A 20,707-nucleotide genomic window follows, 5' to 3' on the forward strand; every position below is an offset into this window, starting at 1 on the left:
AACATGATCTGTCAGCAACGTGGGTTGATAATGAGGACAATAACCTTAAACACAAAGCCAAACTGGAGTTGCTTACCAAGACGACGTTGAATGTTCCTGGGTGGTCAAATTACAGTTTTGACTTTACATTTACATTTAAGTCATTTAGCAGACGCTCTTATCCAGAGCGACATACAAATTGGTGCATTCACCTTATGACATCCAGTGGAACAGCCACTTTACAATAGTGCATCTAAATCTTTTAAGGGGGGGGGGGTGAGAAGGATTACTTTATCCTATCCTAGGTATTCCTTAAAGAGGTGGGGTTTCAGGTGTCTCCGGAAGGTGGTGATTGACTCCGCTGTCCTGGCGTCGTGAGGGAGTTTGTTCCACCATTGGGGGCCAGAGCAGCGAACAGTTTTGACTGGGCTGAGCGGGAACTGTACTTCCTCAGTGGTAGGGAGGCGAGCAGGCCAGAGGTGGATGAACGCAGTGCCCTTGTTTGGGTGTAGGGCCTGATCAGAGCCTGGAGGTACTGAGGTGCCGTTCCCCTCACAGCTCCGTAGGCAAGCACCATGGTCTTGTAGCGGATGCGAGCTTCAACTGGAAGCCAGTGGAGAGAGCGGAGGAGCGGGGTGACGTGAGAGAACTTGGGAAGGTTGAACACCAGACGGGCTGCGGCGTTCTGGATGAGTTGTAAGGGTTTAATGGCACAGGCAGGGAGCCCAGCCAACAGCGAGTTGCAGTAATCCAGACGGGAGATGACAAGTGCCTGGATTAGGACCTGCGCCGCTTCCTGTGTGAGGCAGGGTCGTACTCTGCGGATGTTGTAGAGCATGAACCTACAGGAACGGGCCACCGCCTTGATGTTAGTTGAGAACGACAGGGTGTTGTCCAGGATCACGCCAAGGTTCTTAGCGCTCTGGGAGGAGGACACGATGGAGTTGTCAACCGTGATGGCGAGATCATGGAACGGGCAGTCCTTCCCGGGAGGAAGAGCAGCTCCGTCTTGCCGAGGTTCAGCTTGAGGTGGTGATCCGTCATCCACACTGATATGTCTGCCAGACATGCAGAGATGCGATTCGCCACCTGGTCATCAGAAGGGGGAAAGGAGAAGATTAATTGTGTGTCGTCTGCATAGCAATGATAGGAGAGACCATGTGAGGTTATGACAGAGCCAAGTGACTTGGTGTATAGCGAGAATAGGAGAGGGCCTAGAACAGAGCCCTGGGGACACCAGTGGTGAGAGCGCGTGGTGAGGAGACAGATTCTCGCCACGCCACCTGGTAGGAGCGACCTGTCAGGTAGGATGCAATCCAAGCATGGGCCGCGCCGGAGATGCCCAACTCGGAGAGGGTGGAGAGGAGGATCTGATGGTTCACAGTATCGAAGGCAGCCGATAGGTCTAGAAGGATGAGAGCAGAGGAGAGAGAGTTAGCTTTAGCAGTGCGGAGCGCCTCGTGATACAGAGAAGAGCAGTCTCAGTTGAATGACTAGTCTTGAAACCTGACTGATTTGGATCAAGAAGGTCATTCTGAGAGAGATAGCGGGAGAGCTGACCAAGGACGGCACGTTCAAGAGTTTTGGAGAGAAAAGAAAGAAGGGATACTGGTCTGTAGTTGTTGACATCGGAGGGATCGAGTGTAGGTTTTTTCAGAAGGGGTGCAACTCTCGCTCTCTTGAAGACGGAAGGGACGTAGCCAGCGGTCAGGGATGAGTTGATGAGCGAGGTGAGGTAAGGGAGAAGGTCTCCGGAAATGGTCTGGAGAAGAGAGGAGGGGATAGGGTCAAGCGGGCAGGTTGTTGGGCGGCCGGCGGTCACAAGACGCAAGATTTAATCTGGAGAGAGAGGGGAGAAAGAGGTCAGAGCACAGGGTAGGGCAGTGTGAGCAGAACCAGCGGTGTCGTTTGACTTAGCAAACGAGGATCGGATGTCGTCGACCTTCTTTTCAAAATGATTGACGAAGTCATCTGCAGAGAGGGAGGAGGGGGAGGGGGAGGAGGATTCAGGAGGGAGGAGAAGGTGGCAAAGAGATTCCTAGGGTTAGAGGCAGATGCTTGGAATTTAGAGTGGTAGAAAGTGGCTTTAGCAGCAGAGACAGAGGAGGAAAATGTAGAGAGGAGGGAGTGAAAGGATGCCAGGTCCGCAGGGAGGCGAGTTTTCCTCCATTTCCGCTCGGCTGCCCGGAGCCCTGTTCTGTGAGCTCGCAATGAGTCGTCGAGCCACGGAGCGGGAGGGGAGGACCGAGCCGGCCTGGAGGATAGGGGACATAGAGAGTCAAAGGATGCAGAAAGGGAGGAGAGGAGGGTTGAGGAGGCAGAATCAGGAGATAGGTTGGAGAAGGTTTGAGCAGAGGGAAGAGATGATAGGATGGAAGAGGAGAGAGTAGCGGGGGAGAGAGAGCGAAGGTTGGGACGACGCGATACCATCCGAGTAGGGGCAGTGTGGGAAGTGTTGGATGAGAGCGAGAGGGAAAAGGATACAAGGTAGTGGTCGGAGACTTGGAGGGGAGTTGCAATGAGGTTAGTGGAAGAACAGCATCTAGTAAAGATGAGGTCGAGCGTATTGCCTGCCTTGTGAGTAGGGGGAAGGTGAGAGGGTGAGGTCAAAGAGGAGAGGAGTGGAAAGAAGGAGGCAGAGAGGAATGAGTCAAAGGTAGACGTGGGGAGGTTAAAGTCGCCCAGAACTGTGAGAGGTGAGCCGTCCTCAGGAAAGGAGCTTATCAAGGCATCAAGCTCATTGATGAACTCTCCGAGGGGACCTGGAGGGCGATAAATGATAAGGATGTTAAGCTTGAAAGGGCTGGTAACTGTGACAGCATGAAATTCAAAGGAGGCGATAGACAGATGGGTAAGGGGAGAAAGAGAGAATGACCACTTGGGAGAGATGAGGATCCCGGTGCCACCACCCCGCTGACCAGAAGCTCTCGGGGTGTGCGAGAACACGTGGGTGGACAAAGAGAGAGCAGTAGGAGTAGCAGTGTTATCTGTGGTGATCCATGTTTCCGTCAGTGCCAAGAAGTCGAGGGACTGGAGGGAGGCATAGGCTGAGATGAACTCTGCCTTGTTGGCCGCAGATCGGCAGTTCCAGAGGCTACCGGAGACCTGGAACTCCACGTGGGTCGTGCGCGCTGGGACCACCAGATTAGGGTGGCCGCGGCCACGCGGTGTGGAGCGTTTGTATGGTCTGTGCAGAGAGGAGAGAACAGGGATAGACAGACACATAGTTGACAGGCTACAGAAGAGGCTACGCTAATGCAAGGAGATTGGAATGACAAGTGGACTACACGTCTCGAATGTTCAGAAAGTTAAGCTTACGTAGCAAGAATCTTATTGACTAAAATGATTAAAATGATACAGTACTGCTGAAGTAGGCTAGCTGGCAGTGGCTGCGTTGTTGACACTACACTAATCAAGTCGTTCCGTTGAGTGTAATAGTATCTACAGTGCTGCTATTCGGGGGCTAGCTGGCTAGCTAGCAGTGTTGATTACGTTACGTTGCGTTAAAAGAATGACAATAGCTGGCTAGCTAACCTAGAAAATCGCTCTAGACTACACAATTATCTTTGATACACAGACGGCTATGTAGCTAGCTACGATCAAACAAATCAAACCGTTGTGCTGTAATGAAATGAAATGAAAATGTGATACTACCTGTGGAGCGAAGCGGAATGCGACCGGTTGTTGAGTGCGGAAGTTCTATTCAGTAGACGTTGGCTAGCTGTTGGCTAGCTAGCAGTGTCTCCTACGTTAAGGACGACAAATAGCTGGCTAGCTAACCTCGGTAAATTAAGATAATCACTCTAAGACTACACGCTCTAAACTACACAATTATCTTGGATACGAAGACAGCAAAGACAACTATGTAGCTAGCTAACACTACACTAATCAAGTCGTTCAGTTGAGTGTAATAGTTTCTACAGTGCTGCTATTCGGTAGACGGTGGACGTTTGCTAGCTGGCTAGCTACTGGGCAGATTGCAGTGTAGACTACGTTAGGACGACGAAATACGAAGTTGCAATAGAAGTGCTGACTGTTTCACTTTGTTGTCCTCTTTCTTTTCCTTTTTCTTCTGTCCTTCTTTTGTCCTTATTTTGTCTTCCTTTCTTCTGTTAACTAGATATTTTTTGTTGTTATTCTTTGACTTCAAATCTATGGCATGACTTGAAAATAGCTGTGTAGGAATTATCAACATCCAACTTGACAGACATTTAAAAAATGATGATATGTAAATATTGTACATTTACAGGTGTGCAAAAGCTCTTTGAGACTTGTTTTTTAAATTGTACCTTTATTTAACTCGGCAAGTCAGTTAAGAACAAATTCATACTTTCAATAACAACCTAGGAACAGTGGGTTAACTGCCTTATTCAGGGGCAGTACGACAGATTTATACCTTGTCAGCTCGGGGACTCGATCTACAACCTTTCGGTTACTGGCCAAGACACAGCTTAAATCGCTGCCAATGGTGATTCTAAGATGTATTGACTCAGAAGGTTGAATACTTATCTAATAAAAATAAATTTGTGTTTTATTTTTTCATATATTTTTTAGAAATGTTCTTCCACTTTGACATTAGAGTATGTTGTGTAGATTGTTGATAAAAAATGACAATTAAAGCTGCAATATGTAACTTTTTAGGTGACCCGACCAAATTCACATAAAAATGTGGCAGTTATAGATCTCTCATTCTCATTGAAAGGAAGTCTAGGAAGCAGTAGATCTGTTCTACGTGCGCTATTTCTATGCTGTGTCTTTTACTTTCGGCTGCATCTTTTACACCAGCTTCAAACAGCTAAAAATGGAAAAGGCCTGGTTTCAAAAAACAAATAAATGTCACGGCACAACACCTCTCCCCCCTTTGACCTACTTTTTGTGTGTATGTACTGACATGCATGTGTAACTTATAGAGGCACAGACACACAACATCTTAATATTTTTAAATGTATATAACTTGCAAAGTATTTTGATTGTAATGTATTTTCTGTTATGTGTTGGACCCCAACACCAATGTCAATGGCGACAGCTAAAGTAAGATTAGCTGTCACTATTGACATTGGCTAATGGGCATCTTAATACGTTTAAAAAATAGACTTGCTTGTTTTGTCACATGAACTGAAATTAGGTGAATTATTAGAATGTCTGCATACTACAACTTTAATCTGAATGTCTGCATACTGTATCCATTTTAATCCTACTTTGTAACACAACAAAATGTAAAAAAGAAGAAGAAGAAAGTAAATGGGTGTTCATAGTTTTTGAAGGCACTGTACATTTTCATTGTTTTAGCCATGCTGGGACCACTTTCAAATAATACTTTTTCGCCATTTTGATGATAATGGATGAATTAGAGCGCAATGATACAGTATGGGGAAGAACTATTTGACTTTGTAAGTAGAAAGTGGAGATTTGTCTCCAAACTCATATAATGCACCTTATGGGTGATATAAGAAATCGATTTTCCCATGTGTTGTCCCACAACTCAGATTAAGGACGTGACATTAACTGAACAGAAAACGTAAATTACTGGTTGATGCCTCCTTCTTGATCAGCAAATGTGTGCAGCCTGAAGGAAGTTTAATCCCCCAAAATCTTTACAGTAACTTTTTTTATCATTCCTTAAAAGTTGTGACGTTGTTGACTCCCCAAGCAATACTGCTGCAGGTTATTCTGTGATTCCTCTGTCATGCAGAAAGGGCCTGGTTGCCTAGAGTGTTGCTGTTAACAACTTTAGGCATTGCACAGCACCCCGTTAGTGTTCCTAGCCATGCTAAATAATTAAATTATGCTCCAATATTGAAGCCATTCAATATTGGCCATGATCATTGGCTGGAGAAACCAATATTACCTGAGATTGTGTAATCACAGCAACATACTGTAATTATTGGTGGGATATTAACAAGGAGGAGGAGACAAATGTAAACAACCAGGCGAAGCACAAGAGGTGAGACAAGGTGAGTGCATGCAAGGTCCAACCCTCGCTGTTTTCTCATTGGACATTGACTCCCTGTGCTCTGTAATAAATGGGGGGTCTAAAAGGTCTCTGTCGCGATATAGGGCTAGCACTCAGATGGTGGTCTTTTCAGCACTGCTTCTCATCACAGAGGGCTGGGCTGGGCTGGGGTCAGCCTCAACCTCTAATTACTCATTCATATTGTATGAGGGTCTGGAGGATGCTCTTTCTCTCACATGGACGCAATGCTGGTGGCTGTTGATGATAGGGAAAAAATAAAAATAAGACCAAGGGAGAGCTAGTGGACTGATTGCTGAGTGGAGTGGCACAGGCCCTAGGGAATACACAGGCGGTGTGACCCAAATGGCAATCTATTCCCTATATAGCGCATTACTTTAGACACTGATCAAAAGTAGTGCACTAAATAGGAAATGTGCTGTTATTTGAGACACAACCAGGGGAATGCTCAGTGGTTGAGCAGCTCCAGACAACAGTCCACACCTGCTGGTCAGGTTGCTCTATGATGACTCACCACACCCACAGGGTAGCTTCAAACATGGCCTCAGTCTTGTGTCTCCTCAGTCATGTGTCTCATTTGGCTTCTCTCTCTCTCCTTTGAGAATGTGGAATGTGGTGACTAATGTACAACTCTCTGATTTAACAATACTTCTTTACAAACAATTAGATGAATCATTCTTTTTAGTTTAATCTATAGTTTTCGTCCTCAAATCACCAAATGTAGGATGTACAGCAATACAAGTTAATTTGTTGGCATTAAAATGACTTGCCTTTGATTGAAGAAAATATGATGCACTCTTTGTTACACAGATTGCTAATGGGATAAGATTATGGTAGACACTCAAAATAACTTTGTCAGGCACAGTAACTCAAAGTAAAGTATGATTGCTTGGACAGTGATACACATATGCAAGACCAGGATTCTATAGGATCAACTAGCAGTATCATCCATCTGAGGCTAAATCCATTAGAATGACACAATCAAAACAACCTGGTGAGGGTTGAGATGGCCGGACAGTTTCCCTGGAACCGGGATACTTGGAGGTGCTAACAGATTCTTCTCACAATCCTATAGACAGGAATAAAATAATTTTCCATTTAAGGTGAATTAGCATGAATTGGTGCTGGTTGGCACTCTATCATGTCGGAACTATCTTCCTTTAAGTGTGTGCAATCAGTGAAAGAATTACCATGTTTATCTCTCAATACCACAAGGATAACGCAATTAAAGTTTTTGAATGCAGCAGGTAATCATTAAAGTCAGTACTTAATTGAGTTTATATACCAATTCTGGAGTCAATTTCATTAATGGTTTATATGAGTTAACCTGTCTAGGACTGGGGAACCACGTTCCGCTAGCGGAACCCCCCGCAACAGCCAGTGAAAGTGCAGGGCGCCAAATTCAAAATAACAAAAATCTCATGATTAAAATTCCTCAAGCATACAAGTATTTTACACCATTTTGAATATAAAATTCTCGTTAATCCAGCCACAGTGTCTGATTTCAACAAGGATTTACAGCGAAAGCACCACAAACAATTATGTTAGGTCACCACCAAGCCACAGAAAAACACAGCCATTTTTCCAGCCAAAGAGAGGAGTCACAAAAAGCAGAAATAGAGATAGAATTAATCACTAACCTTTGATGATTTTCATCAGATGACACTCATAGGACTTCATGTTACACAATACATGTATGTTTTGTTTGATAAAGTTCATATTTATATAAAGAAATCGGAGTTTACATTGGCGCGTTACGTTCAGTAGTTCTAAAACATGCTGTGATTGTGCAGAGAGCCACATCAATTTACATAAATATTCATATTAAACATTGATACATATACGACTATTATACATGGAACTTTGGATAAACATCGCCTTAATCCAACCGCTGTGTCAGATTTCCCAAAAACTTTACGGAGAAAGCAAACCATGCAAAAATCTGAGTACAGCCTTTAGAAAACAAAGCAGCCATAAAGATACCCGCCTTATTGGGTAGTCAACATTACTCAGAAATATCATTATTCACTTACCTTTGATGATCTTCATCAGAATGCACTCCTAGGAATCCCAGTTCCGCAATAAATGTTTGATTTGTTCGATAACGTCCATCAGTTATGTGCAAATATCCTCTTTTGTTAGGGCGTTTGGTAAACAAATCTAAAAGCGCATTCAGGTCGTGCCGAACATCGAACGAAAAGTTCAAAAAGTTCAGTTACAGCCCGAAGAAACATGTCAAACTAAGTATGGAATCAATCTTTAGGATGATTTTAACATAAAACTTAATTAATGTTCCAACCGGACAATTCCTTTGTCTGTACAAATGAAGTGGAACGTAACTACCTTTCACGTGAGTGCACCAGACCGAGGCTGTGGCACTCTGCCAGACCACTCACTCAAAGAGCCCTTATGATGCTCAAAGTCCTGTCACTTGTTGTCTGCTGTATTCTTGCCAACGAGAGGACCGTTCCCTGTTTGTGACCTATTGTATCACATATCTGCATACTGTATAGTACCAGTGATGTGAAAGACAGTTATTCAATACACAATTATTTCAGGCAAACGAAAACTACTGAAACTCTAAGATCAACAGTGACAATGTTTTTGACCCATTGTATCACATGTCAGCATACGTTACAGGAGCAGTGGTAAGATAGAATGTTTTTGTGCCAAATGAACCAATTAAATTGCTGTAAGGACAGGTTTAAAGACCCCCGAGACTGTCAATTTGGTCTTAAAAAATGACTGCATGTAGTGAAATACTTTGCTGAAGCAAGTATATTCTGTTTTATGCGGTCTGCCTACAGACAGAATACTGTGTCAAACCAATTTTGATTTGCATTCTGTACATCATCGATACATCCCCCCTGCATGAAACCCATTTGGAGAGACTTGTCACAAAAAATTAGATATATGGAAAATCTATAAAACAACTTGCAGCACCACCTTACGAATCTAAAAGCCAATGACGATGCATAAATCTTCCAACCATACCTAAATATGGGCCAAATGGAAGGCAGATGAGTCATTGCACAAGATACATTTACATGTCACTGATATAAAATTATGTAACAAAACAATAATAGCTCTCGGGGGCAGAACCAGTGAGTGGACGCGGAGCCACGTTGGCGTCTGTCTTTTCCCTCTGTGGGTTAGTAGAGTTAGTAAATCAGTTATTATTGCACTGAGCTGGAGCTGGGAGAATCATACAAGGCTTGATTCATGGAGGGACTGCAGAAGGAAACGAATACTCTAAAAAGCAGAGAAACATGTCCTTTGTTTAGAGAAAGCTTGGGTGGGAATTTTACTGTTGTGCATTCTAGATTTTGAGGCAAAAGATCCGGGTGCCGCACCAAGCTTGAGGACAGAGCGGCCTCTTTCTAGGAGTGGGACTCTAACCCAGAAGCTTATAAGAAATCCCGCTATGCCCTTTGATGAATCATCAAAAAAGCAAATCGTCAATACAGGAATAAGATTGAATCGTACAACACCGGCTCCGACGCTCATCGGATGTGGCAGGGCTAGCAAACTATTACAGACTACGAAGGGAAGCACAACCGAGAGCTGCCCAGTGACACAAGCCTACCAGACGAGCTAAATAACTTATATGCTCGTTTCGAGGCAAGTAACAATGAAACATGCATGAGAGCATCAGCTGATACGGATGACTGTGTGATCACGCTCTCCGCAGCGGATATGATTAAGACTTTTAAGCATGTCAACATTCACGAGGCAGCTGGGCCAGATGGATTACCAGGACGTGTACTCCGAGCATGCACTGACCAAATGGCAAGTGTCTTCACTGACATTTTCAAACTCTCCCTGTCTGAGTCTGTAATACCAACATGTTTCAAGCAGAACACGATAGTCCCTGTGCCCAAGATGTCACACCCTGACCATAGTTTGCTTTTTATGTTTCTATGTTTTGTTTGGTCAGGGTGTGATCTAAGTGGGCATTCTATGTTGTGTGTCTAGTTTGTCTGTTTCTATGTTTGGCCTGATATGGTTCTCAATCAGAGGCAGGTGTTAGTCATTGTCTCTGATTGGGAACCATATTTAGGTAGCCTGTTTGGTGTTGGGTTTTTGTGGGTGATTGTTCCTGTCTCTGTGTTTGCACCAGATAGGGCTGTTTTGGTTTTTCACATTTCTTGTTTTGTTAGTCTATTCATGTATAGTTCGTTTATTAAAGAACCATGAATAATAACCACGCTGCGTTTTGTTCCGCCTGTCCTTCGACTCAAGAAAACCGTTACAGAATCACCCACCACAACAGCACCAAGCGGCGTGGGGACAGGCAGCGGCTGCAGGAGCAGCGCGAGGAGTACTGGACATGGGAGGATGAGTTGGATGGAAAAGGACCCTGGGCACAGCCTGGAGAATATCGCCGCCCCAAAGAAGAGCTGCAGGCGGTGAAGGTCGGAGAGGCGCTGGTATGAGGAGAAAGCACGGCGGCGTGGATGGAAGCTCGAGAGTCAGCCCCAAACATTTCTTGGGGGGACACAGGAAGTGTGGCGAAGCCAGGTAGGAGACCTGCGCCTTCCTGTGCCTACCGGGGGCGAGAGAGACCGGGCAGGCACCGTGTTATGCAGTGGAGCGCACAGTGTCCCCAGTGCGGGTGCATAGCCCGGTGCGGTACATACCAGCTCTGCGTATCGGCTGTGCTAGAGTGAGCATCGAGCCAAGTGCCATGAAGCCAGCTCTACGCATCTGGTCTCCAGTGCGTCTCCTTGGGCCGGCTTGCATGGCACCAGCCTCGCGCACGGTGTCCCCGGTTGGCCTGCATAGCCCAGTGCGGGCAATTCCACCTCGCCGCACTGACAGGGTGACCGGGAGCATTCAACCGGGTAAGGTTGGGCAGGCTCAGTGCTCAAGAGCTCCAGTGCGCCTGCACGGTCCGGTCTATCCAGTACCACCTCCACGCACCAGCCCTCCGGTGGCAGCTCCCCGCACCAGGCTTCCTGTGCGTGTCCTCGGCCCAGTACCACCAGTGCCTTCCGCCCCTCTGTCCCGAGCTGCCCCCCTGTCCCGAGCTGCCCCTCTGTCCCGAGCTGCCCCTCTGTCCCGAGCTGCCCCTCAGTCCAGTGGGGTCATTTAGAAGTGTCGCCGTGGTTAGGAGGCCACGGAAGCGGACAATGTGGTGGACTAAGTCTATGATGAAGTGGGGGCCACGTCCAGCACCAGAGCCGCCACCGCGGAGAGATGCCCACCCAGACCCTCCCCAATAGGTTCAGGTTTTGCGGCCGGAGTCCGCACCTTGGGGGGGTTACTGTCACACCCTGACCATAGTTTGCTTTTTATGTTTCTATGTTTTGTTTGGTCAGGGTGTGATCTGAGTGGGCATTCTATGTTGTGTGTCTCGTTTTTCTGTTTCAATGTTTGGCCTGATATGGTTCTCAATCAGAGGCAGGTGTTAGTCATTGTCTCTGATTGGGAACCATATTTAGGTAGCCTGTTTGGTGTTGGGTTTTTGTGGGTGATTGTTCCTGTCTCTGTGTTTGCACCAGATAGGGCTGTTTTGGTTTTTCACATTTCTTGTTTTGTTAGTCTATTCATGTATAGTTCCTTTATTAAAGAACCATGAATAATAACCACTCTGCGTTTTGGTCCGCCTCTCCTTTGACTCAAGAAAAACGTTACACAAGAACACTAAAGTAACCTGCCTAAATGACTACCGACCCGTAGCACTCATGTCTGTAGCCATGAAATGCTTTGAAAGACTGGTTATGGCTCACATTAACACCATTATGCCATAAACCCTAGATCCACTCCGATTTGCATACCGCACCAACAGATCCACAGATGATGCAATCTCCATTGCCCTTTCCCACCTGGACAAAAGGAACATCTATGTGAGACTGCTATTCATTGACTACAGCTCAGCGTTCAACACCATAGTTCCATCAAAGCTCATAACCAATCTAAGGACCCTGGGACTAAACACCTCCCTCTGCAACTGAATCCTAGACTTCCTGACGAGCCACCCCCAGGTGGTAAGGGTAGGTAACAACACATCCGCCACTCTGATCCTCAACATGGGGGCCCCTCGGGTGCATGCTCAGTCCCCTCCTGTACTCCCTGTTCACTCATGACTGCACAACTCCAACACCATCATTAAGTTTGCTGATGACAGTGATGAGACAGCCTATAGGGAGGAGGTCAGAAACCTAGCCATGTGGTGCAAGGAAAACAACCTCTCCCTCATCTTGATCAAGACAAAGAAATGATTGTGAACTACAGGAAAAGGAGGACCGAGCACACCCCAATTTTCATTGACAGGGCTGTATTGGACCAGGTTGAGAGCTTTAAGTTCCTTGGCGACTACATCACCAACAAATTGACATGGGTACTCAGATCCTTGCATCACCGCCTGGTATGGCATCTGCTCGGCCTCTGACCACAAGGCACTACAGAGAGGAATGCGTACGGCCCAGTACATCACCAGGGTCAAGCTTCCTGCCATCCAAGACCTCTATACAAGGCGGTGTCAGAGGAAGGCCCTAAAAATTGTTAAAGACTCCAGCCACCCTAGTCATAGACTGTTCTCTCTGATACCGCATGGTAAGCGGTACCGGAGCACCAAGTCTAGGTCCAAGAGGTTTCTAAAACAGCTTCTACCCCCAAGTTATAAGACTCCTGAACAGCTAATCAAATGGCTCCCCAGACTATTTGCATCCCCCCATGCTGCTGCTACTCTCTGTTATTATCTATGCATAGCCATATTAATAACCCTACCTGCATGTACATAATTACCTCAATTACCTTGATTCCGGTGCCCCCGCACATTGACTTTGAACCGCTACCCCCTGAATATAGTCCCACTATTGATATTTACTGCTGCTCCTTGATTATTTGTTTTTCTTATCTTTTACTTTTTTTAAAGTATTTTCTTAGAACTGCATTGTTGGTTAAGGGCTTGTAAGATAAGTATTTCACTGTAACACCTGTTGTATTGTGACCATATGACAAATCAAATTTGATTTGATATAGTGGGTAGGGGGGGAAAGTCTTTGGCTGTTCGGGCTAAATTTGATCAGTGGTGTCTGTCGCTCCTACTCCCCAGTTACTCCCTACCTCCCCCATTGTGCTGTACTCTCTCCTCTCGCTCTCAAATTGGTTGAAGTTAATAATAAGAGATACCCGTTCTTTCACCTTGTGTATTCCCTACTCTTCCTCTCCTGCATTTGAGTTTATGGAAATACACCCCTACGGCACTCAGGGATACTACCTTTGCAAACTCTTCTGATAACATTCAATGGTAAAGTTTTGAAAGTAAACAGTAGAGTGCTGAGAAACTTCACAGAGTAAATTAAAGGGAGAGAGTCCAGTGAACTCCAGGCAAGTTTAGGGAGAGAAAGAAAAAAACTGACAGCCTCAGTGATAGCAATGATGAGAAAGTCGGATACAAACAGAAGTCTCTGCCTTGCTCCGACTTGTTCCTTAACCTGAACGCACACAGACATGATTCTCAAGAGTACAGAGAAAAACTGAGGAAGAATACTAATCCTGTCATTTTCATAGTAATGGCACAGAATAATCATTGGACATCTGTTGTTTCCTCTGAAGACAAAACAAGATCGCATTCAAATGTCAGCAAATATTGAAAACATTTAAGCCCACATAGGACACTAGGAGCTGAAAAAGGGAATTGGAAAAGTTTGCTGTGGTGTTGCAACTCTTTCACTGGCCAGTTGGCAGGCCGGTGCTTTGTTTGCAGAGAACGGACCGCATTGTGTCTTCAGTAGCCACTCTGACAAAATGGCACTCCTACAGTGAACTGCAGCATAACATAATTTCTCACTAATTTGCATTGCTGAGATATGGGACTGAACTGTCACACAGGGAGTACTCCGACGTACATCCTCATCTAAATATGTCCCTCCAATTTGTTCCATCTCTCGGCGGTGGTGGGGTGGAGAGCTACAGTGGTGGCAAAATAAAGGTATTCATCCGTTTTACTCTCTGGCTCCTATAGTGCTGCTTCTCTCCAACGAATGTTACAGCATGTGGCTTTGTCTCTAAAAATGTCCCTGTCGAATTCATATTTAATGACTATATTAATTTACATTTGCATATGTATTATATGTGAGGTTATAGCAGAATAGTCTGAAAGTCAATGCAGCTACCCACCAACCTGCAAATAACTTATAGAAAAGCACTTCAAGGCTTGTTCTAATGAGTTTCTAAATATATGTGACCCATTTCAGGTAGCTAGGCATTTGTCGCAAGTCATGACTTCCCAGGACAGCTGTTTGAACCAAAAATGTTTTTCTTCCAAAATAGTTATTTTGCCAGAAATGCCTTCTTGAACATGTGAACTTTCATGTGCCTTAATAAGAAGCTTATATGCCAAGTTCTTGGGGTGGCAGCGTAGCCTAGTGGTTAAAGCGTTGGGCTAGCAACTGAAAGGTTGGAAAGTTCAAATCCCCGAGCTGACAAGGTTGTTCTGCTCCTGAGCAAGGCAGTTAACCCACTGTTCCTAGGCAGTAAAAAATTTAAATAAAATCTGTAAATACTGACACTGGGCTGGATATGAGGAGGATTGGTCTGCCATAGAAGCTCGACAATCTGTGTTGGTCATCCTGTCGGACGTGGCTTTTGAAAAAATGTATTGTGTAGTGTTGCTCTCCACTTTCTTGAGGATCAAATTTTGAAATCAGTGGAATTAGAGTATGATAGCTAAAGAGATGGAGAAAACACCTGTCTCCAGATTACATCTTGAATGTAAGGGCAATTGTGGAATGGCATTCCTGACAGGGAGACATGTCCATGTATAATGATGTATTTTTTCAGGTATTACACGTTTTTATATTTTGACAGTAAGTGGTTTCATTTCAAGCTAAAGTGTACTGTTAGCTAGCTAACGTTAGCTGGCTGGCTCCCGAGCTGACGGTATTATTCGTTTCCGGGAACGTTTGCTCTTCTAGTTAGAGCCTAATGTTAGCTAGCTAACATTGAACATGATTGCTTAGCTCCCAGCACTGTGGCATTGTTGGCACTGTTCATTGTTGTTTAACTAGCTACCGGGTGTACAACACCCATTGAAAATGGCCGGTGTCAGTAAGCGTCAGCAAAAAAGCGTAATGAAATTGTTGCCAGCAGAGCTGGTTAGGCTGTTTTCATGTTATCCAGAGGTAAACAAATCATCAGCCGGAGTGTCAAGTGTGCGCTTCGAGAGTGAAACAAGATGGGAGGGGCTAAAGCTTAAGAGGGCATGAACAATGCTGAATGGGTATAGACAAAGGAGAGCTCTTCACTAGTTAGCAAAACATTCAAAGGCGATGTTCATCAAAAGTTAGTTTACAAGTTGATCAACTTTCAAAGCAGAATTACTTTCCCATTGTTCCTCAAATACAGTGTATGATATACCATTTTGTAGCTCCGAGTCTCTACTTTCATCTAATGTAAAAAAAAAAACACAATTTCAAATTTTGCTACATAAGACCGAATCCAGGTTGTGAGGCACAAATATACTCTCAACAATGAAACTAACGAATATCACTTACTGTACTGTTTGTTGAGGTTGCACTGTATACTCACACTAAACTGACTTTTTCTCACTTAGAAAAGCACAAAAGACGTTCTGAAATTTTTGCACCCCTTGAAAGTTCAGCCACACGACTAAAGCCTATAGATTCCTTCTCCAACTGCATCCATTTTTTCGTTACTTGTTATACTCTGGTTGGTGTTGTCACTTTAATGTTTTGTTCTGGTGGTATTGTGTTTCTGACATTGTCTGTTGAATCATAACAGTTATTGGGCACTAGAGGGAAGGCGGTTTGAACAGATGCTGCAGATGAAAAGAGGCACACCCAAAATCCATCCAACACATGAGGAAAATTAAAGCCATTCTCTGATACTCTACCATCCATCATCGGTGGAGAATGAACCCCAAAGAGCGAGGTTGATTGTAAACATATCCTAATGATCTCCATTGTGAAAGACAGTGAAGATTATTGCATCTCTGAATAGATCGCATTTTAATTATTAAGGCAGATAGCATGCTGAGATTACAGCAGCTGCCAAGTAATTTTTTATAGATAGGCTTTCATGGCTGGTGTAGTCCTCCTAGCACAGCCATTGCTCCCAGCCCTGGCAGGGTACACCACCTTGTACCAGGGACTCATTGTGCTCCCCTTTGTGCATTCTCCCTGAGGGGAAAGGTGTGTCCTGCCTCCTTCCCCCCGGGCTGTGTGTGGCACCACGGGTTCCACTGAAGCAGATGTGCCTTTGATGCACAATGGGACACATGCTTCGGTTGACAATGTTTTATTAAACAAGGCTAAAAACAGAAAGAAAAAATTATAAAATAACAAACTGGCTTTATTTACCACAGTGTGGAAAGAGTGATAGCCCCTCTACACTGCCTTTGGAAAGTATTCAGACCCCCTTCACTTTTTTTCACATTTTGTTACATTACAGCTTTATTCTAAAATTGATTTAAAAAAATCAATCATCCATCTACACACAATACGCCACAATGACAAAGGGAATTGTAAAAAATACTTTTAAAAAACTTGTTAGGGCTGTTAACCTTTTGTGTGTAGGGGGCAGTATTTTCGTTTTTGGCTAAAAAACGTACCCATTTGAAACTGACTATTTCTCAGCCCCAGAAACTAGAATATGCATATAATTGTCAGATTATAATAGAAAACACTCTAACATTTCCAAAACTGCAAAATATTGTCTGTGAGTATAACAGAACTGATATTGCAGGCGAAAGCCTGAGGAAAATCCAGGTCGTGCCTCTTATTTTGAAACCTCTCTGTTCTTCTGCATGCATATCCTCCATTTAAAGGGATATCAACCAGATTCCTTTTTCTATGGCTTCCCTAAGGTGTCAACAGTCTTTACAGAACTCAGAACTACAGAACTCATATGGCAGGCAAAAACCTGAGGAAAAATCCAACCAGGAAGTGGGAAATCTGAGGTTGGTCATTTTCCAAATCATTCCCTATTGAAGATACAGTGGGATTTTGGTCGTTTTGCACTCCCTAAGAGTCTTCTTCTGATGAAGATCATCAAAGGTAAGTGAATATTTATAATGTTATTTCTGATTCTCTGTTGACTGCACAATATGACTGTTTGGCTGTTTTGGTCTCTGAGCGCCATACTCAGATTATTGCATGGTTTGCCTTTTTTAGTAAAGCTTTTTTGTAATCTGACACAGATGTTGCATTAATTAAGGAGAAGTGTATCTAAAGTTCCATGTATAATACTTGTATTTACATCAACATATATGATGTATTTGTGTAAATTGATGTGGCTCTCTGCAAAATCATCGGATATGTTTGGAACTACTCAACATAACTCGCCAATGTATACTGAGATTTTTGAAATATAAATATGAACTTTATCGAACAAAACATACATGTATTGTGTAACATGAAGTCCTATGTGTGTCATCTGATGAAGATCATTAAAGGTTAGTGATTAATTATATGTCTATTTCTCTTTTGCTGGAAAAATAGCTGTTTTTCTGTGACTTGGCTCTGACCTAACATAATCGTTTGTGGTGCTTTCGCCGTAAAGCCTATTTAAAATTGGACCCCGTGGTGCGATTAACAAGAATTGTATCTTTAAAATGGTGTGAAATACTTGTATGTTTGAGAAATTTTAATTATGGGATTTCTGTTGTTTTGAATTTGGCGCCCTGCACTTTCACTGGCTGTTGTCAATTCGATCCGGTTAGCGGGATCTCAGCCATAAGAAGTTTGAAGCTTACGCCTTGTATAATGTATATAATACACTTGTATTTAGAATTCCATTCTTGATTGCATATTACTGTAACACAACTATAGCCTCTTGCATATTGCTAAATCATATCATGGAGTCAGATAATTAATTTAATAAACTTTGTTAACATACAAATGACATTGTCTTATCATAGGTCGCATGTGAGGTGTATATATTTGACTAGTTTCAGGAAACTAGGCATATGTTGCACATCACTACTTCACGGTGGAGGCATTCGATCGTAAAACAAATGTTTTAATCAAACTTAGTTTTTTGGCAGAAAGGCCTTCTGGAACATGTGAACATTCATGTGCCTTAATAACAAACTTGTATGCCACCTGTAAATATAAAAACAATTGTTCAATTACATGCCTAGTTGGTTTAGCCATGGAAAAAGAGGGGAACCTTCACCCTAGCCATGATTGGCTGAGATAATGTATAGGCTGGACATTCCGAGAGATGAGTTTGGATTCGTCTGCCATGTAGCGTGCTTCTGTCTATAACATGAGCTGGTCAGTATGTGTAGGTAATCCTTTCTAACATGTTTTTTCTATATTTCATGAAGAACTGAAAAGTGTTGCTAATGCTCTCCACTTTCTGTGGAGAGGACCGAGTTTGGAAATCAGTGGAATATAGGAGATGGAGAACATTCTGGCATTTGATTGCACATATATGCGGAGGGCTGTTGTATAGAACACCTGTCTCCAGATTACATCTTCAAACTAAGGGAAACCATGGCATCCGTGACAGAAAGGGAGAAGCGTTCATCCATGTATATGGGTAAAAGAGTCTAGCTAGCTACATTTTCACATATTATATGTTTCTGATTTTGTCAGAAAGTTGCTTTCATTGCAAGGCAAAGTGTAAAGTTAGCCTGCTAGCTAATGTTAAATGCATGATCTGTGTAGAACTATTATTAGTATGTCATTGCCATTCGCATTGCTATTTATAGCCTAATGTTAGATAGCTAGCTACTATTGAACCTATTTTGTTAGATGAATCTAGGGGGCACTATTTTCATTTTTGGAAAAATAACGTTCCCAAAGTAAACAGGCTATTTTGTCAGGACAAGATGCTAAAATATGCATATAATTGACAGCTTAGGATAGAAAACACTCTAAAGATTCCTAAACTGTAAAAATATTGTCTGTGAGTATAACAGAACTGATATTGCAAGTGAAAGCCTGAGAAAAATCCAATCAGGAAGGTACTCTTATTTTGAAAGCTCTGCGTTCCTATGCATCCCTATTGAGCAGTGAATGAGATATCCACCAGATTCCTTTTTCTATGGCTTCCCTAATGTGTCTTGTGTCACAATACATAGTTTCAGGCTTTTATTTTGGAAAATGAGCCTGAACGTCAACATTGCGTCAGTGGTCAGCTGGAGTCTCTCAGAGTGTTTTGTGCGTAAGAGACAAATGCGGCCATTGTTCCTCTCTTTCCTACTAAGAAGCCACCTGTCCCGGTTGATATATTATCGAATAGATATTTGAAAAACACCTTGAGGATTGATTATAAACAACGTTTGCCATGTCATGACCGCAATTTCCGGTCGAATTCTCAGCCAAATGTGAAGAACTGTGGTCCTTCTGTAGCTCAGTTGGTAGAGCATGGCGCTTGTAACGCCAGGGTAGTGGGTTCGATTCCCGGGACCACCCATACGTAGAATGTATGCACACATGACTGTAAGTCGCTTTGGATAAAAGCTTCTGCTAAATGGCATATAAACTAACGGAGGTATTTCGGCTACAAAAATAATATTTTTGGAAAAAAGGAACATTTGCTATCTAACTAACTGGGAGTCTTGTGAGTGAAAACATCCGAAGCTCAGCAAAGGTAAACAATTTAATTTGATTGCTTTTCTGATTTTCGTGACCAGTTTGCTTGCTGCTAGCTAGGCATAATGCTATGCTAGGTTATCGATAAACTTACACAAATGCTTGTCTTGCTTTGGCTGCAAAGCATATTTTCAAAATCTGAGATGACAGGGTGATTAACAAAAGGCTAAGCTTTGTTTCACTATATTTCACTTGTGATTTCATGAATATGAATATTTTCTAGTAATATTTATGGCTGTTGCGTTATGCTAATTAGTGCCAGTTGATGACAACGCTCCCGGATCCGGGATAGGTAGTTACAAGAGGTTTTAACTAACTGCAGATTCATGTAGGGTAGTAACGTTATAAGGTGGGATTACGGTTAGCTTTACATTAACTTAAACGTAAATAATGATCTTGTGCATTTATTTTCCTGTAATATTGAATACAAATTATTTCAAGTTAAGACGTTGTCAGCTATATGATATGATCATTATTATAACTACGCCGATAGATGTTGTCTAAACCAGAATTTTGTCTTGAAATCTTTGGTTGTTTAATACATTAGCATACTCACTCTGTTTAGCACATGGCCTAATGTGAATCCTTAAAGAGATGGTTGGGGCTTTGGCTTAAGAGTGTGTGAATGCTTCTGGATAGGTGTAAACAAAGAAGAACTCTCCAGTAGATACAGCAAAACATTCAAGTTCCATTTTCTCAAAAGGGGTTTATCAACTTCCATAGCACAATTCCTATTTCCTATTGTTCCTCAACTGTAGTGTATGATATACAATTTTCTAGCCTTGAGTCTCTACTTTTATCCATTTTAAAAATACACAATTTCAATTGTTGCTACATGATACCGAATCGAGCAGGTCGGTATGCTATGATAAATATTACCACACTCCACATGCATTTGGTTCAAGCACAAGCCATAAGACAGTTAATCAAATGGCTACCCGGACTATTTGCGGACTACCCGGACCAAATGGCTACCGGACTACCTCTTCATTTTATTAAAATATATTTAAAACTCTTGCACAGGCTCGATGTACACTCACTGGACACTAACCACACACTAACACATACTACACTGACACAGACACATACACACACACACATAGAGTCCTGTATAACTAACCTTGTGGGGATACACAATTCAGTCCCATTCAAAATCCTATTTTCCCTAACTCTAATCTTAACCCAA

This window comes from Oncorhynchus keta, chromosome 4, assembly GCF_023373465.1.
Source record: "Oncorhynchus keta strain PuntledgeMale-10-30-2019 chromosome 4, Oket_V2, whole genome shotgun sequence".
In the NCBI taxonomy this organism is placed as follows: Eukaryota; Metazoa; Chordata; class Actinopteri; order Salmoniformes; family Salmonidae; genus Oncorhynchus; species Oncorhynchus keta.